The 21018-nt window shown below is 37.4% G+C and overlaps 1 protein-coding gene and 1 long non-coding RNA gene across 2 annotated transcripts in view; one reads left to right on the plus strand and one right to left on the minus strand.

Annotated features, from left to right (window-relative positions):
* gfod1 (glucose-fructose oxidoreductase domain containing 1) overlaps window positions 1–21018 on the plus strand; it is a 37907-nt gene that overhangs the window by 7184 nt on the left and 9705 nt on the right. The gene's annotated exons all lie outside the window — the stretch shown is intronic.
* Window positions 974–21018, minus strand: part of LOC113526577 (uncharacterized) — a 34822-nt gene continuing 14777 nt past the window's right edge. Inside the window, exon 3 of the long non-coding RNA XR_003402789.3 lies at window positions 974–20901. This is a non-coding gene — a long non-coding RNA (uncharacterized LOC113526577). The remainder of the gene's footprint in view (window positions 20902–21018) is intronic.

A 21018-nucleotide genomic window follows, 5' to 3' on the forward strand; every position in this document is an offset into this window, starting at 1 on the left:
TGGAGTAATGAATGCAGAGGGACTTTACTCCTTTCCCATGACCACTGTTTAAGTGAAGTGGGCTTAGCTTGGCTGAAACGCTTGACGCTGTGCCTGACTACACCTTAAAACACACATACACATTCCTGTCTGAATGTAGCTACAATGGTAGAGGATATAATAAAAATGGAAGTCTTTGTGCTACATTGTAAATCCACCAGGAACATAAACATTACAGAAAGTCATAGGAGGCAGTGAGAGGAGGAGGATATTGAAATAGAATAAGCAGAAAAACTCAATCATTCTTTTCAATCCTTATGGCACAGTGTGTGTTTGTTTGTTAATTGGTTTGCTGGGAATTCAGATGAGTCTGATGTCATACCCAGGATGTAACATGCAATACATTATTTATGTGCACTCATTACAGAGTTTCAATCTAATAATCTAATTTGTCATAAGTGGTAAAATTGGTAAACCAATTCTCGAAATGTAAGGAATGAAATGAGACAGGGTGGCATGATGTGAAGCAGAGTTAGTGTTACAATCCTGAAGTTTTTTATTTTTCAATAGCAGCACATCTTCAACTGTTTTATTCTTCTTATATCACAGCATTTATATACAAAATATGTACAAAATTTTCCAAAAATATCTTCTGTGATTTTTTTTTTCTTAAAAGATTAGTCATTATTTGGTTATCTGCCAAACGTGATTCTTTAAACATTTAAAGAAATCAAAAGGAAAAGCTCTCCTATACTAACTTCCTTTATCTATTTGTTTAATTCTTGCTAATTTCCTGACCAATGATTTGTTATTAAGACCATTAAAAGCTTAATATTTTGCCACTTTGGGCTTGGCCCATTTTTTCCCCGTGAGTATATATATATATATATATATATATATATATATATATATATATATATATATATATATATATATATATATATATATTGAAGATCACAAGATACTTTTTATCAGTTTATAGTTATGTTTAATGTTGTGGAACATCTGTTAGTTCCTGTTATCACTTATGTTATTACAGCTATAAACAGTTGTCTCCTCACAAACCTGTTTTTTTTTTTTTCATTCTTGCATCACTGCCTTGGTGTCATGGTACAGGAAGTTCACTGTGGTGAGCACAAGCATTATGCACAGTGTGCTCTTTTTTTTTTTTAGGGCAAGTTAGACTAATCTTTCTCACCCCACATTGTGAATAATATACATACCTCCTCCCATTTTTGGTTCCCATATATAGAAGTCTAGTTGCTGAAGTAGAAGTCTCTTGCTGAGAGAGTCAGCATTTTTGCAGTGTACATTTCTCAATTTCTGACTCATCCTGTTCATAGAAGTTAGAGGTTGGAGCTTAGAGGCTGTTTCATTTCATAGTATTGGTTCATAAGAAATTAAGGTAAATCTAGAGGAAGTAAGAATGAAGCTGATCAAACTACACTATGAATAGTGAATCTTTATTAGAACAAAAACTCACTGCATTAATTGCTGTAATTATGTTACTTAATTGAAACAAACACAGTTTTCTAGCTAAAGATTGATCATATCAGGTAAAATACCATTGAAGTTAGCTATTATGTAATTATACTTCAATCCGAATTCAGTTCAGTTTTATTGTAATCACTATATGTATTTTAACAATGGATATGGTCACAAAGTTTAAATTTATAGAAATCCAGGTGTGGATTTAGGCCCCTAATGAGCAAACCAGAGGGAACAGAGGCAAGAAAAACTCCCTCAGATGACAAGAGGAAGAAACCATGAAAGGAACCAGACTCAAATGGTGATTGTGAATAAGAATCCTGGGATGAGCACAAGACAGTTGTTATTTATTATAGAATTATAATAATGTTGATTTTTATAATAACATTTATCTACGTGTGCTTTTCGATTGGCCACAATCGATTGTTTGTTTCACAATTACCCCGATTTTAGTATGATTTGGTTGTCATACCATTAATTTGCTGAATGATGGAGTTGCAGTTTTATGTTATTACAACATGCTACGTTCTTTTTCGCTGATTTCTTAAAATTGGCTATTTATACGAATTCCAAAAGATCAGCATTTTTGTAAGTAAGCATACCAAACCAGCACTAGTCACAATTCCAGCTATAATGAGTGTTACAATGCAGCCAAGGACAGAAACTAAAGAAGAGAAGCAAGCAGTCATTCAAATGAGGCTGTGGTGTGACCTCCCACAATGCTCTCTGACTAACACTCACACAGCTGGTGGGAGGAAGATAAAAGAGACTGTAGGCTGACCAAGGCAAACAATGGCCTGCATATACTGACAACACATAAGAAAATCAAACTATCAGAGCTCTGGACCACTAATGAGTGGCTGGGATAATGACGTCGCATTTGATGGCCTTTGCAGCACTACTATCACTAATTGGCAGTGACGAGAGCAGTGCCTGATAACACTGTTATAGACTATGTTGTGGCTAAATGAAATTTAGTCAAAACACAAAACCTGTTGTGTCTTTCACCAAAACACTGTTTTTAAAATGAGTTATTTTATGTGACTTTTTTATTGAGTTACAAGCATTATTAGAAATAACATCATCCTGATTGTATTGTGTAGCTTGTAAAAAGATTACATATGATACTCTCCAAATAGTGAGCATTATAATGAAATTAATATATTTTCATAAAGTTCTACAGTAGGTTGGACCTAAAAGTACCTCCTTCTATTATCTAAGGAGTAAACCAATAAATGAATAAAAAAATAATAAATGATGGGATGGTTCGATGCAGCCCAATACACAGCTAAAACCTGAAGTGTTTAATTCCTTTTATACCACAGCAATTTTCCAAGTGTAACAATTTTTAGGTATTAAAGTCATATATTTGACACATACATGACGTCATATATTTTATCGCCCTATAGTTACATATAATGTAACTATGGAATATCTGCAAAACAGGTTAGTTCCTGTTGTCAGTAATGTTATATCAGCTATAAACAGTTACACTCAATTGGCTCTCTCATTTTCTTTCTCTCAAAATTAATAAGACAGAAAATGTAGCTTGTCATCTTGGCCTCCATCTTGAAGACTTTCCCATAGCAGAAAACCTAAAATTACAGCTTTACCTTTGACTGTTTTAAAGCATTGACACTGGAGACTCCTTCTAAAAACTTTAATAGATGTTACAAAAAACGTCACCATATGAACAGTTACAGATGTTTTTAAATCGTTTATGTGGCGCGTCCTCCATACAAGTCCCTGTGTATGTTGTTGCTATAGAAACATATTAAAATGAGCGCATTAACAAAAACCTTGCAGCTGAAGATTAATCCATAGCTTTTGACCAATCAGAATCAAACATTCAACATCCCTGTGGTAAAAAAAATTATTACTTTTCAAAATGCTAATTTTGCTGTAGACTAAAGACTTCCAGCAGAGACTACCTGAGTTGGGTAGTTGAAGGTGTTAAAGGTAGTCAAAGAAATTTTAAGGTCGAGAAATTAGTTCCAACTCCAGTTGACACCGAGCTCAAGAGCTCAGCTCTGCTCTTTTTCTCTAAAAGGCAACTTGTGTGTAACGTGCAGATGCAAATGTGGGTGGTCGGCATGATATTTATTTGGGTTAATACAATAATCATAATCGTTGTCCATAGCATGCATCAAAGCATTAGCAGGCAACATCAACCATGGATAATGCATAATAAGTAGAAACAAGGCACTCAGGAGAACATGATTTAGTGAAGTAAAGCACAAGAAGACTTTGCAAAGGTACTCAGACACAACAAGGTATAGATAGACAAACTAATCTAGAACTAGCACAAAACAGGTGGACACAATCAGATAACAAGACCAGAATAAACACCAGTTCGTGCCCGTTTCGCCCTTAAAACTGCGATGTGAAGGGGGAATCTGTGTCATCAATCTGTGTCAGCATACATAGTATTACCGGAGGGGCTACAATTCATTTGGAGGGAAAGAGAAGACTTGCCAGTGTATACATTTTAACTGGAATTCACCTTGTAGGCAGCAGAGGGCTGTAAATATTGCAAACAAACAAGTAAATATTGCTTCTTCAACATTTTGATATTGCTCCGCCTTGCATGATAAATAGATTATTAGGTGTTTGTGTATGTGATTATGCAAAGAAACAAAGATCTCCATAATTACACTCTTCTTTATCCAATGTAGGATAGGACCTACAGTGCAGTATGTCAGCTCTATAGTATTTTTCATTTAAATCATCCCCTCAGAGCTCTACCACTGTCACGGCATCAACCCAGCTAATGCTCCTTGCTCAGAAGCTCCCTGAAATCTCTGTCACGTCTTTAGTGAGCCGTGATATCATCCCCTATCATTCCTCGTTTCTTTCTCTCACTCGCTCCCTGCTTTTCTCTCCCTGTTCTCTGAGGCTGAGCATGTTTTAGCTTCGGCATGTCTTCTTCTGCATGCTCTGGAAAGAGGTAGTTTATTTGTAGCTGCCATGAGTAAGCAGGAGCAGATGACAGGCAGACAGGATGACTGGATGACAGGTAGACAGACAAGCAGAGCAATAGTCTTCAGCTGGTAATGACCTTGCATATATAAAAGCTGTGAGTGAAGGTGTCTTTCTTCATTGCATCATTTTCCCATTCAGCTTGTGAATGTACTGACAATACTGATGATTAGGTTTGGCTCTAGCTTCCCTACCATTAACGAGAGCACAGTGTCAGATGAAAAAGGTAATTAGCAAATAGTGAAATCCTTTAAAGCGGATGCTATCACATTAGGGTGGATCGGCTGCTGTAGGTTAGCTGTATATTTCTATTTCACTGCTAAAGATCTACTGTATAATTGCATTATAATTTCATCCTTTATTGCAGTGCAGTAAAATGTAAACAGCTGCTTTTTGGTGTGCTTTGTTAGATAAGAGTATATCACATGATTACAAGCTTATGGTTATGTCAGAATGCCAAAAAAAGAGAGAAAGTTCATAAGTATTTGTCATATTTGTTCAGTAAATCACTGTACTGAAAAGATCAGTGGTGTTTTCTGTCTGCTGTGACTGTCCTTCTAACGGCTGCATAATCATAACAGTTGAAATGAGATTAGGTTTGGAATGAACATGTCTCACATGCTCGGGGCACGTGTTGGACTAAATCTCTCCTCATTAATAGCAGTGGAGGACAGCTTTGTTTAGGAACACGGTATCTATATCATATTAAGTTGTCTTACTATGGCAAGGATGATCAGCCTTCTGACATTGGATCTTGTTCCATTAGAGGAGTTTTCTATTTTCATTACATTGTTGGTTTTGTTACAAGGATTTATTGAATGCTTTGAAGTAGAGGATATATTATATCATTTGACAGACATAGCAATTTATAAGTATTGTTGTATAATAACATATCACACTTGTTTCTGAAGACCGGTAAATTCTGCTTTCTGTGTCGCATTAAGAGATTAACCCTGTTCTTGTTATTAGCTTTCAGGCACATGGCTAGGATGGACGTAGATAAGACATGCACTTCTACGTAATGAGCTTTTGTAAAGCACAGAGTGGAGACAAATAAAGGGCCCAGAGGGACACCACATTGGTGTTATGTAAGTCTGGGTCAGGGCAATATGATGGTACAGCACTGATAGTCTTTCAAACCAGACTTCTAGCTTTCTCTAGAGAGTCTGGTACTTTTTATCACTGAAAGGAGCCAACAATTGGCTACTTTTACAAGAAGAGGCCATTTGACTGGTATTGTAAATGGCCAACTTGTCTACTCATCACTGTTTCAAAAAAAATTGCAAATAAATCGGTCTAAGAATGGGATGATGTTAGCTTTGTCAATATGTATTGAAAAATTCAGATTGAAACAAGATCCAGGTTTATTAGCTATTTCAGTCTTAGCTTTTTCAATATATGTTTTTCTAGTTCGAGCCAGCATAGTGAAGTGCAGAGAGCCAATCAGTTTGCAGCCTTGAGATTCTGAAGCTTATGGTCAGCTAAGTGTACAAAAGTTATTGCAGCATCAGAAGCAGAGATTAGATATTAATATCACAATAAAAAATGTAACATTATGGTTTTATAGCAAAGATTACTCCGATTTTATTGTCCGTTTAGCTATTAGTTACTATTTTTGTACCGGTTTTCTTCATTAATATATTTTTATGTGATGCCACTACTTTGATGACACTTTGTTAGCTTGCCCAAATATGTAATATATATATTTTGTGTATTATGAAAATGTGTTAGTGTACCATGATGGAAGATTTCTGCCATATCGCCCAACCCCTTAACAAATACAATATGTTAGCTGCAAATTGCAAGCTGTAATTTTATTAACCTTCAAATATAGGGTTAAATAAAGACAACCCATTTGTGGCCTTTACTCATTGTTCATTTAAATAGCACCTGCCCTCTGCCCTTCTTTCATTTGCATAAAAATCCTGCTGGAATAATGATGTGTACAACTTGACGTGTTTGGTGGAGTATTCTACCATGCCGAATGTAGAAGGGTGACTAATTGGTCCCAAGGCACAGGGAGGCTGCGTGGTGCACATGGCATCCTGACACGAAGTCAGTCCCTATGACTGAAATGGTGCCCTACTTTCTATTCCATACAGATGGCAAAGTGAATTTTAGGTGTTCTGTTCCCTCAAGGGCACTTTGTTTGGACCCTAACCTATTGTAACGCTTTGTGGGATTTTTTTTTTTTTTTTGAGTTCACTGGATATTCTCTACTATGATTTTGGAGATGAATATCAAAACTTCCAAAATAGTACACTATTTTGGATATACCAGATGTGTTTTGTCATCCCTGGTGGTCTAGTACCTAAGGATCCTGTACTATCACCGCTGTGGCCTGGGTTTGATTCCTGGGCAGGGAACCATCCCAGTCAGTGGGAGTGTACTCTCAGTGCCGGTGCAAGCCTGGATAAAATGGGAGGGTTGCATCTGGTATAAAACCTGTGCTAAATCAAACATGTGGACCAATGATCAGCTGAAAGGACAACAACTACATGATGCACCAGCAAAGAGATGCACTTACAGAATTTACTGTGATTGAAAATTGGTTTTATCACTGACCTGACTTGTGTTTTAATAAAATCTGTGTGTATATTTACATGTACTGAAGAAGGACAGTGTTGCACTGGAAATGCGAGCATCAGAAAAGTTTACTCATAATCTAATTTCAGTTATTTACATGGAGGACGAGCCTTGATTTACAATGCAGAGTTATAATAAATAGATTACAAGAGATAGAAAGGGCAAAAATAAATATCACAGAATAAAACATTAAGTGAAACATTTATATTCATTAGCTTCCATTAAATATTTAAAATGCCACAGTGTAATAAGAGTATCCAGTTTCAGGGTCCTGTGAAGTTTATTCCAGGTGTGTGGTTCACTGTTTCTGAAGGTTATCTTTCTTATATAAGGTATATGAATATGAATGGCTCCATTTGGTTGGGTTTTCCCAACATAATAGAAAGGTGATATGAATGCTTTTTTTCATAGCACTTTTTTTCAGGTACACTTGCTATGTAGGTCACTTTGTAGGTATAGTGTAGCCCATCTGTTACTTTGCACAATGTGTCAGCCCTCCTCTATCCTCTACGTCCATGAGAGAAGAGGGACCACCCAGTGCCACTGGTGACCAGATATCTTCCAGGTAGTGGGCCAATCCCAGCACAGCAGTGGCACTGACATGGTAATAGCCCTTTACTGCACGTTATTGGGGATATTAGCGAGCTAGCAAATCCCACTAAGTGATGCTAATGGCCATCACCCTGACTGAGGGCTTCTTAATAAAACTAATGGAGTTTGATGAGTCCAGGCCTTTCATGGAGGCCAAATGCAAATGGGTCCTTTTTGAATTCTCTGCCATTCAGATGTGTCGTGGAACAGCAGAAGGGCCTGTCTTCATGAGGAGCTCTACATTAGATATGCGAGTCCTTAAGCTGTTGGCTTGGAAATGGCACACTTACTTCCACTGATTGTCCAGTGACTGTTTTGTTTGTCGGAAAGAAGTAAACTGCTTAACAAGTCTTGATTGTTTTTTTTTTCTCGTGTAGCTCCTTGGCCCAGATTTGCCAGAGCACTCTTGTTGAAGCTTCCCATACAACACTAAGTGAGATTCCTGCTTGAAGTTTAAAACGGTTGCTTATACTGCAGCAAACAACTATTGTGTTCTCTCACATTTGCTGAAGAGAAACTACTTCTCGTATCAAATGTAGTATATGGTATTGTTCCCTGCTATTTACCTAATTCTAAGGCGTAAACATCTATCATTGCCTGTGCAGACAGAAGTCTTTTGGATCAGTAAAACTAACATTGCTGGAGCCTTAGAGATGCACTCATCCATCACGATTGATAGCGACTGCATTGAGATGCTAATGCGGACGGCTAATGGCTTTTGCTCTTGGCTGCTAGAGTCAGCAACCAGTAAAGGGTGTTATTCAGCAGAAAGGTGTCCGGTATTTGGACGTGTTCACAGGCAGTCTGAGAGCGCTGATATGCTGACATGATTATTTCAGGTTGTTGACTATTTGTCTCGATGTTTCCTTTCCTCACATTGTCTTGTACTAATCTGTTTAAGTGTTTTTAAATTAAGAAAAATTAATTTTTTTGTCAATTTAGTCTATAAGAGGACCGCTATTGTACATTCTGGTTTTTAAAAGTCCTTTTAAAAGTGTTTTTCAATAAGCTACTCTAAGCCTTGTGTGAAAAGTGTGAGATGAATGCTTGGTAGAATCAGTACTAAAGAGCCCTTAAGTTAATAACTGAGTTTACATAGGGTTGGTCATTTTGGTGAGTGACACACACGTACACATCCAACACACATACTGTATACATTCTGAGTGGCGAGAGTTTGGCCTACAACTTCTGAACACAAACATAAAGCATCCATCACCATTTTAGACTTAGCAGACACTCCAAGCAGATTTTTTTTTTCTAAAACTGCTGCTACCTGTCAGTGTCTGAAAGACAAATCCCACTTTTGTGCTTATACATAATAAAGACTTCTGTTGTCCTAGGTGGAGTCTGTGATTTCACTCGCATCACTACAACATGGCACTTTGACAAAAGTAATATGAAACAGAAAAAACTCAAGTTTGTGTTGCGAAATCTCAAACAGGAGAACTGTATTTTCTTTCACACCAATGCACAAGTATATACTTCAACAAAAGCTTCTTAAATGATACTGTCCTTAGAAAAGGTCAAGATCTCTCTACAAGTGTCTAGATCCATGTTAGAAATTATATGTGAGGCTGTTATTCCAACCAGATGAGACTTCACCAAATATTAATTTTAAGGGTGGAGATATTTCTTTCACCATTGTATTACAGCAAAGAATTGCACACATTTTTTTCATTTGTGTTTTTAATAAAACAAAAGATAACAGTGCTCCCATGTCTTTAATCTTAAATTATCACTACTGCATGTTATTAATTTTATATAACAATTCTGCCCATTTTCTATAGGGGTGCCAATAATTCTGCAGGTCACTGTACATCTTATCAGTGTTTTTACTTGTTACTTGAAAGCATAGTGCAGGAGGAGGAACCTGTAGCTGAAGGAAGCCCAAACACCAATATAACTCGATATATAATATAAAATATAATACGAGCATTCTGCCCCTTACCTGTTCAACCAATACACCTATGTCCGATTGAACTGTGCAGGGCTTCCCGAATGACTGTAATTATTTTTTTTTTTTTGTTTTGTTTTTTTTAAACTTTCACACTCTTTACGCAACCCGCAGTCAACAAATATGATATACTCAGAACAGCTACAAAGTCAGAAAGATTTGATAACTGAAACATTGCATCCCATGAAGTTTGTAGTGAACAAGTTTGTACTGAAGCAGTACTACAAAATACAGACTGTAAAATGTCTCTATGATTTCTGTGTCTGTGACTGGACCATCACATGAGGAAGAGAGAAAGAGATCAATAGTACAGTATGGACTGGGCATGTCGCCTGGGGGACGAGTAATTTAATCTCAGAGATGGCCTTCTGCTCAAAGTCTGCATGCTCTCTCTTTCTCTCTCTCTCTTGCTCTCTCTTGCTCTCTCTCTCTCTCTCTTGCTCTTCAGCTAGTGGACTTGTATTTCCATGTCTGCATCATGTTTGTCCAGGATTTGGGTTGTACTCGGTGCGCTTATGTTTTCTTAAGTAAGGGAAATGTATGTTTATGTGCTATGTTTGCTCTGTGGTTGTAGCAAACATCTGGCTCATTGTGTTTATGTGTGTGTGTGTGTTGGTGTATGTGACAGTGTGTAGAAAATAGTGCAAAGTGGGCCTTATTGTCTCCGATGTCAAATAATGTGCAAGTGTGTAGGTGTATAATGGTGTTAGGGTGCTTATCTACTCAGCCTGTGCATCTAAATCTTCATATATGTCACACATGTATGTAACCTTCATAATGAGAACCTTTAGGAGAGATGTGGGAATCTCTAGGGACTTCAGGGTTCGATTCAGTTTCGATTCCGGCTGACTTGATGCAATTATAAATTGATTATTAATCAATGCATCTTAATGGATCTCTAATTTTGAGTTCTATAACCTACAATGTTTTTTTTTTTCCCAGCATGACTATTTGCTGCTTTTAAAAACATAATATTTCCCATCCTGAAAGAAGTCCAGAGGCTGAGCCATATGACCATGTGATAATGATATTGCAATAAATTAAGTCATGAGATTTTACTGTCCCCAGTTCTCTAGGTTCTTGTTAAATGTTTTGAATATTGAAAGAAGATTTTGTGCTGTTAGTTTTTCATAATGTTGCTCTAATATCTTGTTGGCAGTTCATTTACAAAACCTCAACAAAACATACATATTGTGTATTATTATTATTCATGTTTTATTATTATATATATTTTCACTCATCCCTAAGCTTAGTGTTCCAGTGTTTATTTTACGTCAGAAATGTTTGATTCTGTTTACATTTTACGATCAGAACATAATGAATAAGTCTATGATTCAGAGAGAATTTAAAACATTAATATTATTATTACTATTAAAGGCTGTATTTCTTTTTAAAACCAGACTGCTTCCGTTTTCCACCATGTGAATGCAGTGATTACAGAAACACTAATATTGATGTGGATTTTTAATATTGATGAGGATGCTAGAGTTAGTGAGGACACGGTGCTGTTTCGTGATAATGATTATTACGCCACAGTGCTGTTGAGTTCTGATTGGTCAGTTTTGATTGTTATCATTTCTATAGCCACATAACATGTCCAGTATCAGTGCTTTGTACGAGTCAAGCTAAAGCTGTTGCTTAAAGTTTTCCGCCACAGGAAGGTCTTCAGGACAGAGGGCTTTACACTTTCGTTGCCCAGTAACATGCCAAGCTGCAGTTTTTGTTTCGTTAACTAAAAGAGAAAGAAAAAGGAGAGGAAATGAGGGGATAGCTGTTTATAGCTTTTATAACTTAAGCGATAATGGGAAGTGACTTGTTTCATCGATGTTTCACAACATGACTATAAGTGGATATAGAGTAGGAGGTGTCATTCTTTAATAAAAAAAATTAGTGTTGGCAAATTGCTGTGGTATAAGAGGAATAAATCTCATCCTATTATAGGAAAATAATTAACTTTAAGGAAACTCCGCTTCATGTCAGGCCACATCCCACCATCCCGTCATTGATTATTTTCCTACAACAGCACATCCCTTCGTATTATATTCCTTACATAAACAGTATATTGTCTAGGATTAATGTCTCCTTTTTCAGTTGTTTGTTTTTTGTTTATCCATTTGTATATCGCTATGTTTATTTCTGTGTTGATTGTTTAACAGAGGTGTTGATGGACAGAATGGCCCCGGCGTATTGTGTATTGTGGCCGCTGTCTCCTGATGTGTAATGGCTCGTGTGAACACACAGCTTTATTCGAATATTGGGAAGCCATGCAGCAGAATAAGCCTTGTGTGTGATTAATGTGGCAGAGTGCAGAGCTCTCATCAACAGAGCTCAGCTGGAGTGTGCCTGGCTCTTTGTCATAGAGTCACAGCTGCATCCTATGTCTCTCTCACACACACACTCACACACACTCACACACATACGCACATATGTTTTCCTATAATGACCTTCATACACTCACTTCCTTGCCACACAGAGCAGGGGCGTGGTAGAGGCTAGAGGAATATTTTATGAGCACGCGCCCCATTGTGTGTAAAGTGTTAGCAGGACCTGTTTTACTTGCTCCTGCTTGAATGCAGCTTGAGGTAATAAGATAAGGTGTGTGTATACGTGCGTATGTATGTGTGTGATTGTAAAGGGGTGGAACTAGTAACGTGTCCACAGGCAGACACGCATGTGCATCTCCTCTCATTGGTCCATTCTCGTGTGTGTGTGTGTGTGTGTGTGTGTGTCTGTTCGTCTGTGCATCTGTGTCATTGTTTCCTGGGTAACACATTTCCTCTGTGATTCCGAGGCTCTTGAAGTCAATAACGTGCAGAGTATATTGAAGGCTTTATAGTCATTCTAACAAATTAACTGAGTGTTAATGCCATACTGCTTTTTTTTATTTTAAATATGTGCCTAAAATATTTGCTTTAATTGTGATCACACATATTTTTTGGCTTTTTTTAATTAACTGCTTAATACCTCAGGTTATTATTCAGCTGTTTATCTTAAAAGCTGTTAACCAGTATTTCCTATGAATTATTTAATACATATGATGAAACTAATAGCAAAAGGTATGTAGTAACAAGACTGAGAAACTGCTGAGTTTAAGGGGGTTAATTCATATCATCACCTGTGATATTAGCTAAACAGCTGTAATGCACAAAACCACAAACTCCCAGGTTTTTAACTGTCTGGGTGTTTTTTGTGGTATGTGGTGATGTATGGGGGTGTGATGGTTTGATATTTTCATGATATAATAGCCTAGACTAAAATAGTCTTTCATAGTTTCACTGTATCAAGGTATTAAAGATGTTTAACGATTACAAAATCTTTTTGCACAACAAAAAAGATCAAATCCTCTAATTATTCTTCTTTTCTTATTTTTGTGAATGACTTTTCCATAAAAACTCTCACACTGTCAGTATTTATCACGTTAACGTTATAAGCTGAAAGACAGAGTGGCTGTGAGGAAATGTAGAGCCAAAAAAAAAAAGTTCAATGCTGCTTAGACAAACTAAATCATTGGCTGCGTGTACATGCGCATCAATATTCTGATATAATCATAATCTGGCAATATTCGAATTAGTATTGAGTCACGTAAATGCTGCAATCCGACTGCCTGATTCAGATTAAGACAATAATTAAAGACAATTTCCACAAATTCCGATTCCCACTAGTGGAATATACCTGTTTTAATCGGAAATTTGTAGCATGTAAACACCTTATTCAGAAAAGGAGATATATGTGCATGCTCAGTCCGCAAGGAATTGTGGGTCCTAACAGATGCTTAGCTGTATCCTAGGTATTTAGGACTGGCAACTCAGGCATCCTTACAGCAACCATGAATACAGGAATATTCCGAAGCCTGTATTGTATTAGGAACACGGCTGCAACCCGAATCTAGACCTTCAACGGAATTTGATGTGCATGTAAACATAGCCGGTGTTTCATTCAGTTTTGATCAGCAATGTCATGTTCTTCTGTGTGTATGATAAAGTCGCAAAAGTTCCATCCTCCCTGCAGAGAATCTACGGTTTTAGTGGGATGTTTTAGGGTGAGTCCAGAGGTATGGACTCACAGGGTGACACACTGGTGATGAGAATCACTGAAGTAAGGAACTTGATTGGGTAAAAAAAAAAGAAGAAGAACCATTAGATGTTTCTAGACAGGAGTACATTTTTTGAAGAAGTCAACGATGAGGTAAACGCCTGATCATGCACCATGACTAATCATGAAACCCTGACACCGGAACAACCCTAGTGCTGTCAGTCTGTACTTAATCTACCTAGTATTTTAAGTGCAAAAGGGCATATACAAGAAGAAACACAGCTTATAGAGTAAAACAATGAAGTAATTAACAACTACAGCCTTGTAGTAACAGCTAAGTAAACTAGCTGATAAAGTATGATGGAGTAAAGCTCCAAAGCACTATGTAGGCCTACTGAGAAAATGCCTTTTGACCCACACTGTATTTTTACCTCTTCCTTCCTCTTTCACTTTTCATCTCATTTCATCCTCTGTGTAATGTCTTCTTTCTACATATAGCACGGCCTGATCTCACCTCTACTAGCTATCTGTGTGTGTCTTTCTCTGGCTCTCTCTGAGTTGTTGTTAGGCAGGATGAATGTGTAATTACCCCCTTTGCGTCCTTTCCCTCTAGAAGCTCGCTCAATTATCCTCCACCCCGGCAAGCTGCATGGAGCACATGCTTTTCCCCGCTCTCAGCAGAGCAATTACCAGGCTGACTCGCAAAGCTCATCTCTTAACCGGAATTACCTTTCATAATGGATTCCTTTCCAAAATGGTCAGATAAGGAGAGGAGATTATGCCTCTGTTATCTTTGACTCAGGTATAATTTCAGGGTGGTTAACTGTTCAGTGTACAAATAATTACTGAACTCTTATAGGAATGCTGTAGTGTTTGTCAACCTCATCTGTACTGTGTGTGTAATTATCACGGACGATCATTTCAACACGTTTCGCCGTAGTAATAAAAGAACTGTAATGTTGCCGGGATGGTCAATAAATGTTTACGAAATGAGAAAACGCACAGTGAATGCTTTCATAAAGGATATTTGTGAATTACACTGAAATTAAATCTGTGTAAATCATCTTTCCAGCTTTTTTCAGAGGGAAACATTTGTGGTCATGTGTTACCCTTGTAGTTGACGTAGCTCAAAATAAACATGAATGTCCCCAGGTTTCTGCATAATCACCCATGAAACCTCAGGAAAAGTGTAATTAACTAGAAATACTTGTGTTTGTGTATTGTGCCAGTGTTGGAAAGTTTCCTCGTATCATCATAGTTTTAAATTTAGCCTATATCTTCATGTTTTGACGATATAATTTCGTTGACAAAATTTATCAACTGCCCTTAGACCACTAATGTAACTGAGTTTCTAGTTAAGGGTTTTTTCATTCTTCTCGCAGTACGGGAAAAAGTATACATGAAAATTTTGTCTGTAGTGAATGTGATGCAGTTTTAAAAAGGATATCATACTCTTTTAATAATGTTGTGATGAATAATTGATAATGAAGCGGAGGCAGATAGATGTCAGAATCAGCCTTTTGTGGGGAATTCAAACAAGAAGACACATTTATAGTCAGAAATCAGGCAGGGGTCAAAATCAGAAAAATCAGAAAAGAACAGTCAGAAATGCACACAGGAAACAGGAAAACCTCTAAAGGTTTTAGGCGAGAGAGCTGGTATGTGTAGTCGAGTGGGAATGATATAATATCTATATCAGATTTGGGTGTGGAGTTGTGATGACTCCTGGATCAAATCAGTGGATTTGATTGTTACAGAGATTGTTATAAATGTGATATTTGTGTTACTGGTAACACATTGCATTAGATACAGCTATGTTTGGTTGCTCGTGAAGATTTTACACAGGAAATTACAACATCATCATGAATAAGCCATGATGCACACAAAAGGTTTTTCTCAACATTACTTCATCTGGCTGTAGAAGTTTGCGGCTCTGGCCTGGAGGTGTGCATCAGGACTTCAGGACTCAACAAAAAAATGTCACAACAGCGTGTCACCATGCTGACAGGAACGGACGTACAAAAGGCCACCTTGATTGCCCATGTATTGGACATGAGCATGCTCACACGGAGCTGCATGATGCATTTACATCATCTTTTGTGTAAATTGGGCTTTATTCATTCATTTATTCATCTTTAGTAACAGCTTTATCCTAGCTAGAGTCTTTATATTTTGGAAAACAGAAGCGATTAAGTTAATTCATAACAAAAGTAACTGCAGGAGTGGACGTGATTGGTCAGAAATCCCTCATGAGCTTAGTATGATGAAGTAGGATAGAAAAACAGTCGTGTGCACACCTCTACTGTGGCCTGGTTAAAGCGAGGCATCCTGGTGTCTGGGTTGTGTGTTTAATTTGAGATTTACTGTTATATATTCAAGCTACCCAGCTGTGATCTCTGCTGGCTGATTTATGCCTGGAGGGAGCAGTAGGGATTTGAGAGCAGCACATGACCCCAGGTTAACCACTGCATCACTGTGAGAATTCCCCTTCGCTTACATTAACCTTACATGAAGTGTAAGCTTCATGCTTCATGACTCACTTCTCTTTATTATCTATGGTAGTTTAAACATAGCTAGCCAGTGCTGTGTAGCTGCACCTACTATTAACTGGATGTTATTATGCGATTTGTTGTATCAAGTTGTCTGTTGTCGAGGTGATGCATATGAGGAAGATATAGTTGTTCTCTGTATTAAGGCTTCTGCATGCTCATGTGAAAAAAGATTGCAAGAACATCTAAGAGACAGTTTGCTAAGACAGCCACATGGGTGATGTTAGCACATTTTGACCTCAGATGTAATAGAGGATGATCGTGATAATGAAACAGTTTGAGAATAGAGACATATAGGTCATAATAGTTAATCAAGGCTGGATATTTTTATGTCTAATATATAGAAAAGAATCAAGATTAGCGCAGGTTGAGAATCCCTGTCACTCTGTCACACACAGATTGGCCTTTTAAAATGGCAGTGGATTTCCTAAGAGAGCTGTGAGAGGCTTGTGCGCACGCTGCTGGAGTGTTTGAAGGCAGAGTTTCTATAATTGATGAGGAGGACTGAGGACTCATTCCCAGAGACATTTTCCACTCCATTAGGGTTGAGGACAGAGTCTCTGCGAGGTCTCTGACCCATTGAGAGACAGTCGTGCTCCTGCTTATCTGCAGGCGTGCCCTTAGACCTCGGGTTGATTCAGGCCAAATAGTGATTTGAAACCTCATTCAGCAACCAGGCTGTAAATCCCACAGGCCAGTGTTCCATTTAATTCACAACCCATACATGATATGATAGATGAGATCACAATTTGCATCTTCTGTAGTACTTAAATTTAGCTTTTTGGAAAGTATTTTACTGGAAAACAATGAAAATGGCCATTTTTAAATTAAAGAATGCCAAATAAAATGTAACATTAAATACAGAAAATGTATCATTAAATACAGAAATATTAAATCGAGTAATATTAAATAGATGAATTGGTAAAAAAAAAAAAAAAAAAAAACAATAATATGGTGCATAGACAACTTTAATTTCTGCACAGATCTGACATTTAAATAAGCACTAATTTTAGGAAAATCCACTGAATGGTATGTTCTCTTGCTGTACGACCTTGATGGTATTTTTAATAATACCATTTAATATTAAATATTAATATTAATATTAAATCTAGTAATATTAAATAGATGATGTTATCAAAAAACACAATAATTCGGTGCAAAGACAACTTTCATTTCCACACAGATCTGTCATTTAAATAAGTTTCATTTATTTGAAAAATCCCCTGAACGGTATGTTTTCCTGCTGTACGGGCTTGATGGTATTTTTAGACCTTGATCTAATGAACTAGCATCAGGATATGTTTTTGACGGAGACTATAAAGCAATTCTGTAAGCTGATCTGGATAAGTGCATCATCTAAATTCTGTAAATGTAAATGTAATTGTAATTGTAAAAGTAAATCTAAACACTCACATCTGACATTCAATACATTAGTTTAAGTGTACTTGAATGAAGGATGATTTTAGTCCAGCCTCGACGAAAAACAAGCAATCTAACATCTGGCTTATTGAAGACAGGAGGAACATTTGTCATATCTGAATTAAAAATGCTAAAATAAATAATGGTCTCCTGTAAACAACGCATTGAAAGTCGTGGGATTTTATTGAGAAACCTTTTTGAATCCTCCAAAATGCCATTCCCACTACTATTATAAAAATGACACTGATATTATTTTGCGATAACAATAAATTAATCTGATATATTATGAACATCATTTTTATATCGTATATCTGCCAGCTGACAGATCCCTTGGTAGTTTGATCAGATGTAGACCTTTCTGCTGTGTGCTGTGGATGCCTGTCAGTCAGTGGCTCATATCTGATAGGCTGAGCTCCTGAGAGGTTTCCAGGTCATCAGCCTCTGTCTGGAGGTTCAGTGGAAGGCTTTCAGCACTGCTGAGCTGTCAGACTGTGGTGTGTGTGTGAGTGTGTGTGTGTATGAGTGAGAGACATTGGGGTTTGAACCAAAGACGCATGTAGACTACAGAGATTAACCAAGACCAGCTTAGTGTTGTGTGATTGTGTGAATCAAAGAAAGCTAGTATGAATGGTAGTGGATTAAAAAAAAAAGGAAGGGGGTTGGGGAGCTACTCACAGATTTTGAGAAACTGATGGGTGTGTGGCATAGTGTGGTGCATGTTTTGTTTTTTTTATCTTGATGGGGACCAAATGTCCCCATAAGGACAGGAATATGTGACAGTTTTGACTTTGTAAGGGAACTTTTTTGTCAGACATCCCTGTCCTTGTGCTAAAAACATGGCATCCTCTACACACACATGCATACAAGCATGCTACCGCTGTGTGAGAGTGTGTATGGGGTGTGTGCCTGTGTATTTTTTGCCCATTAGTGCCGGTTTGGTCCCCAGAGACGGTTAGCATAATAATGAGCTTGCTCTCTCTCTCTCTCTCTCTCTCACTCTCTCTTTCTGTATCTGTATCATCTTTCATTTTTTTTCTGGCAGATTTGCATTTTAGTATCCACATTACCAGATCTTGTTTCCATGAATAATAAAGACCTTGTCCTTGTTCCTGCTGCTGTTTCCTTGTGCTTTGTCTTTCCTAAGGTAAAAACGCCTTTTCCTAAAGTGTGTGAATGCCTCTGACACATTAGACTCACAGGACCGGCATACTCATCTGAGCTGGAGCGGCACACTCCCAGCACACTCAGGGCAAATTCGATTTATTATTTTCCGTAGCACTGGAGAGCTTCATTCAGATCAGACATACTAGTAAATGTAATGTGATATTCTTGTCTGTTTATGAATATAAAAAATACTGCAGTCAGTGGTGCAGTCTCATTGAACATGAGCCACAATTGCAGAAGGGCTATGAGAATGAATTTTACAGTTTAAATTTTACAAAAAATTTTAATAATATTTACACATTCAAAAATATATAAGCAACATGCAAATGTTTAAGACCCCATAGCCTACTTTGCATCAAAGGTCGAGTCAATTGAAACTCATTTCTTAAACGTTTTGATTAAATAAAACCTGTGTGTCACTTGACATAGCAGAATGTTTTATGGTCTAAATCAATACATGACATATTTTACTAAATGTCTAGTTCAGTCATGAAACTTTGTCTGCGCGCTGATTGGTTCTCTCGACACCAGTGATACAGCCAATCGGTCCGCCTCTCCATTTACGTAACTCTCCATTATCCTGAATAAACTAGCCGGGCACGGTTTCCACACGTGCCATGAGAATTCCCATTTACCCTCCTCCTCCCCAGCGCCATCCATCTAGATCTGTACGGGCAAATTTTTCGCAGCAGAAGCATGGTTCTTAATATCTCTGTGTCCGAGTATGCTTAACTAAGCAAGTCTTGTACTTGCTCAGCAGCAGCAGTAGCATAGCAGGTCTAGTCTGCCAAGATCAAACCTACTTACGCTTCATTCTTATCAAGAAACGCTTGCTAATTTCATTCCGAGAGTTGTCATGACTGTCAGTTGGCATACTTTCACATATTTTGGCATTTTATTGGACATGTAGTTCACTGTGTAGGTTCTACAAGGCCACTATAATCATACACAATGTAGTGAGCATATATAGTGAATAGGAAATGATTTGAACTTCAGCCTGTGTGTTGAAGGGGCTTAAGTTATAAAAAATATTCCTGCGCAAAACTGAATATGGTGGATTTTTTTTCTTGGATCTAGGGACTCTTAAATGATAATTTATTTATTTCTGATTTATGCAATACAAGTGCAAAGTGTAGCACCACCGCTAGTGTTCGTTGTGTCTGTAGCAGTATAAATTAAAGGCTCCTGAATTTCTGAATGTATTAAAATACTGAACCTTTAAAATAATTGAAATCCAAATGCAGTTTTAAAATGAGCCCAATTTACTTTCCTACTCTCACATCATAGTGTAGAGTTCACATTGTTTCACCTCACTTCCTGTTTTCTCCTCAAACATATACCTCATTTATTATCCTGTCTTTTTATCTCTTTATCAACTGTATACCTCTGTCTTTCTCTGTCTCTGGGAATCGACCTGTAGAAGTGGTCATGGAGACGATTTGGTCTGCCAGAGGGAGAATAGGAACAAAATTAAAAAATCACAGTCTATTAAAAGCAGGCACATTTTCAATTCAACAGAATTTTATTTATTTAGTGCACGTAACAATAGACATTGTCAGAAAGCAGCTTTAAAGAAATTTGGATGTAGATTTATATCCCTAGTGAGCAAACCAGAGGTGACAGTGGCAAGAAAAAACTCCCTGAGATGTTACGAAGAAGAAACCTTGAGAGGAACCTCTCAAGCTGAGCTGTCAAACTGTGGTGTGTGTGTGTGTGAGTGACATTGGGGTTTGAACCAATGATGCATCATGTAGACTACAGAGATTAACCTAGTTCCGCTCAGTGTAGTTCGAATGTGTGAGTCAAAGAACGCTAGTATGAATGGTAGTGGACTCAAAAGGCAACACATCCTCTTATAGGTGACACCGAAAGATTGTGATTGTGAATCATTACTCTTCTACAAATGTATACTATAAAGTCAAACAGTATCACATGTTTTGAAAAGATGTTTAGTAAGATTGTATTGTGAATAAGAGTCATGGGATAAGGGACAGTCTTTATGATTACAGCAGCAGTTCTTAGGTACAAATCTGCAGTATTCATGTGAGATTATCTACTGAGGAAAGTGCAAGTCTTGGGCGTAAACTGTTTTTAGGAAGTGCAGATTTTTAGGGTATCTATGTGGGACCATCACAGCAGCAGAAAGTGAGTCACAGAAATCTGCAAAGAGAAGTAGAACATCATGCTGATATATTTCTGGAGTCTTCTGATTAGGATTGTAAGTATGTAATAACAATGACTGCAGTGTAAAAAAAAAAACTAGACTTACTTTATAGT

The sequence above is a fragment of the Pangasianodon hypophthalmus genome, chromosome 1 (assembly GCF_027358585.1).
Source record: "Pangasianodon hypophthalmus isolate fPanHyp1 chromosome 1, fPanHyp1.pri, whole genome shotgun sequence".
In the NCBI taxonomy this organism is placed as follows: domain Eukaryota; kingdom Metazoa; phylum Chordata; class Actinopteri; order Siluriformes; family Pangasiidae; genus Pangasianodon; species Pangasianodon hypophthalmus.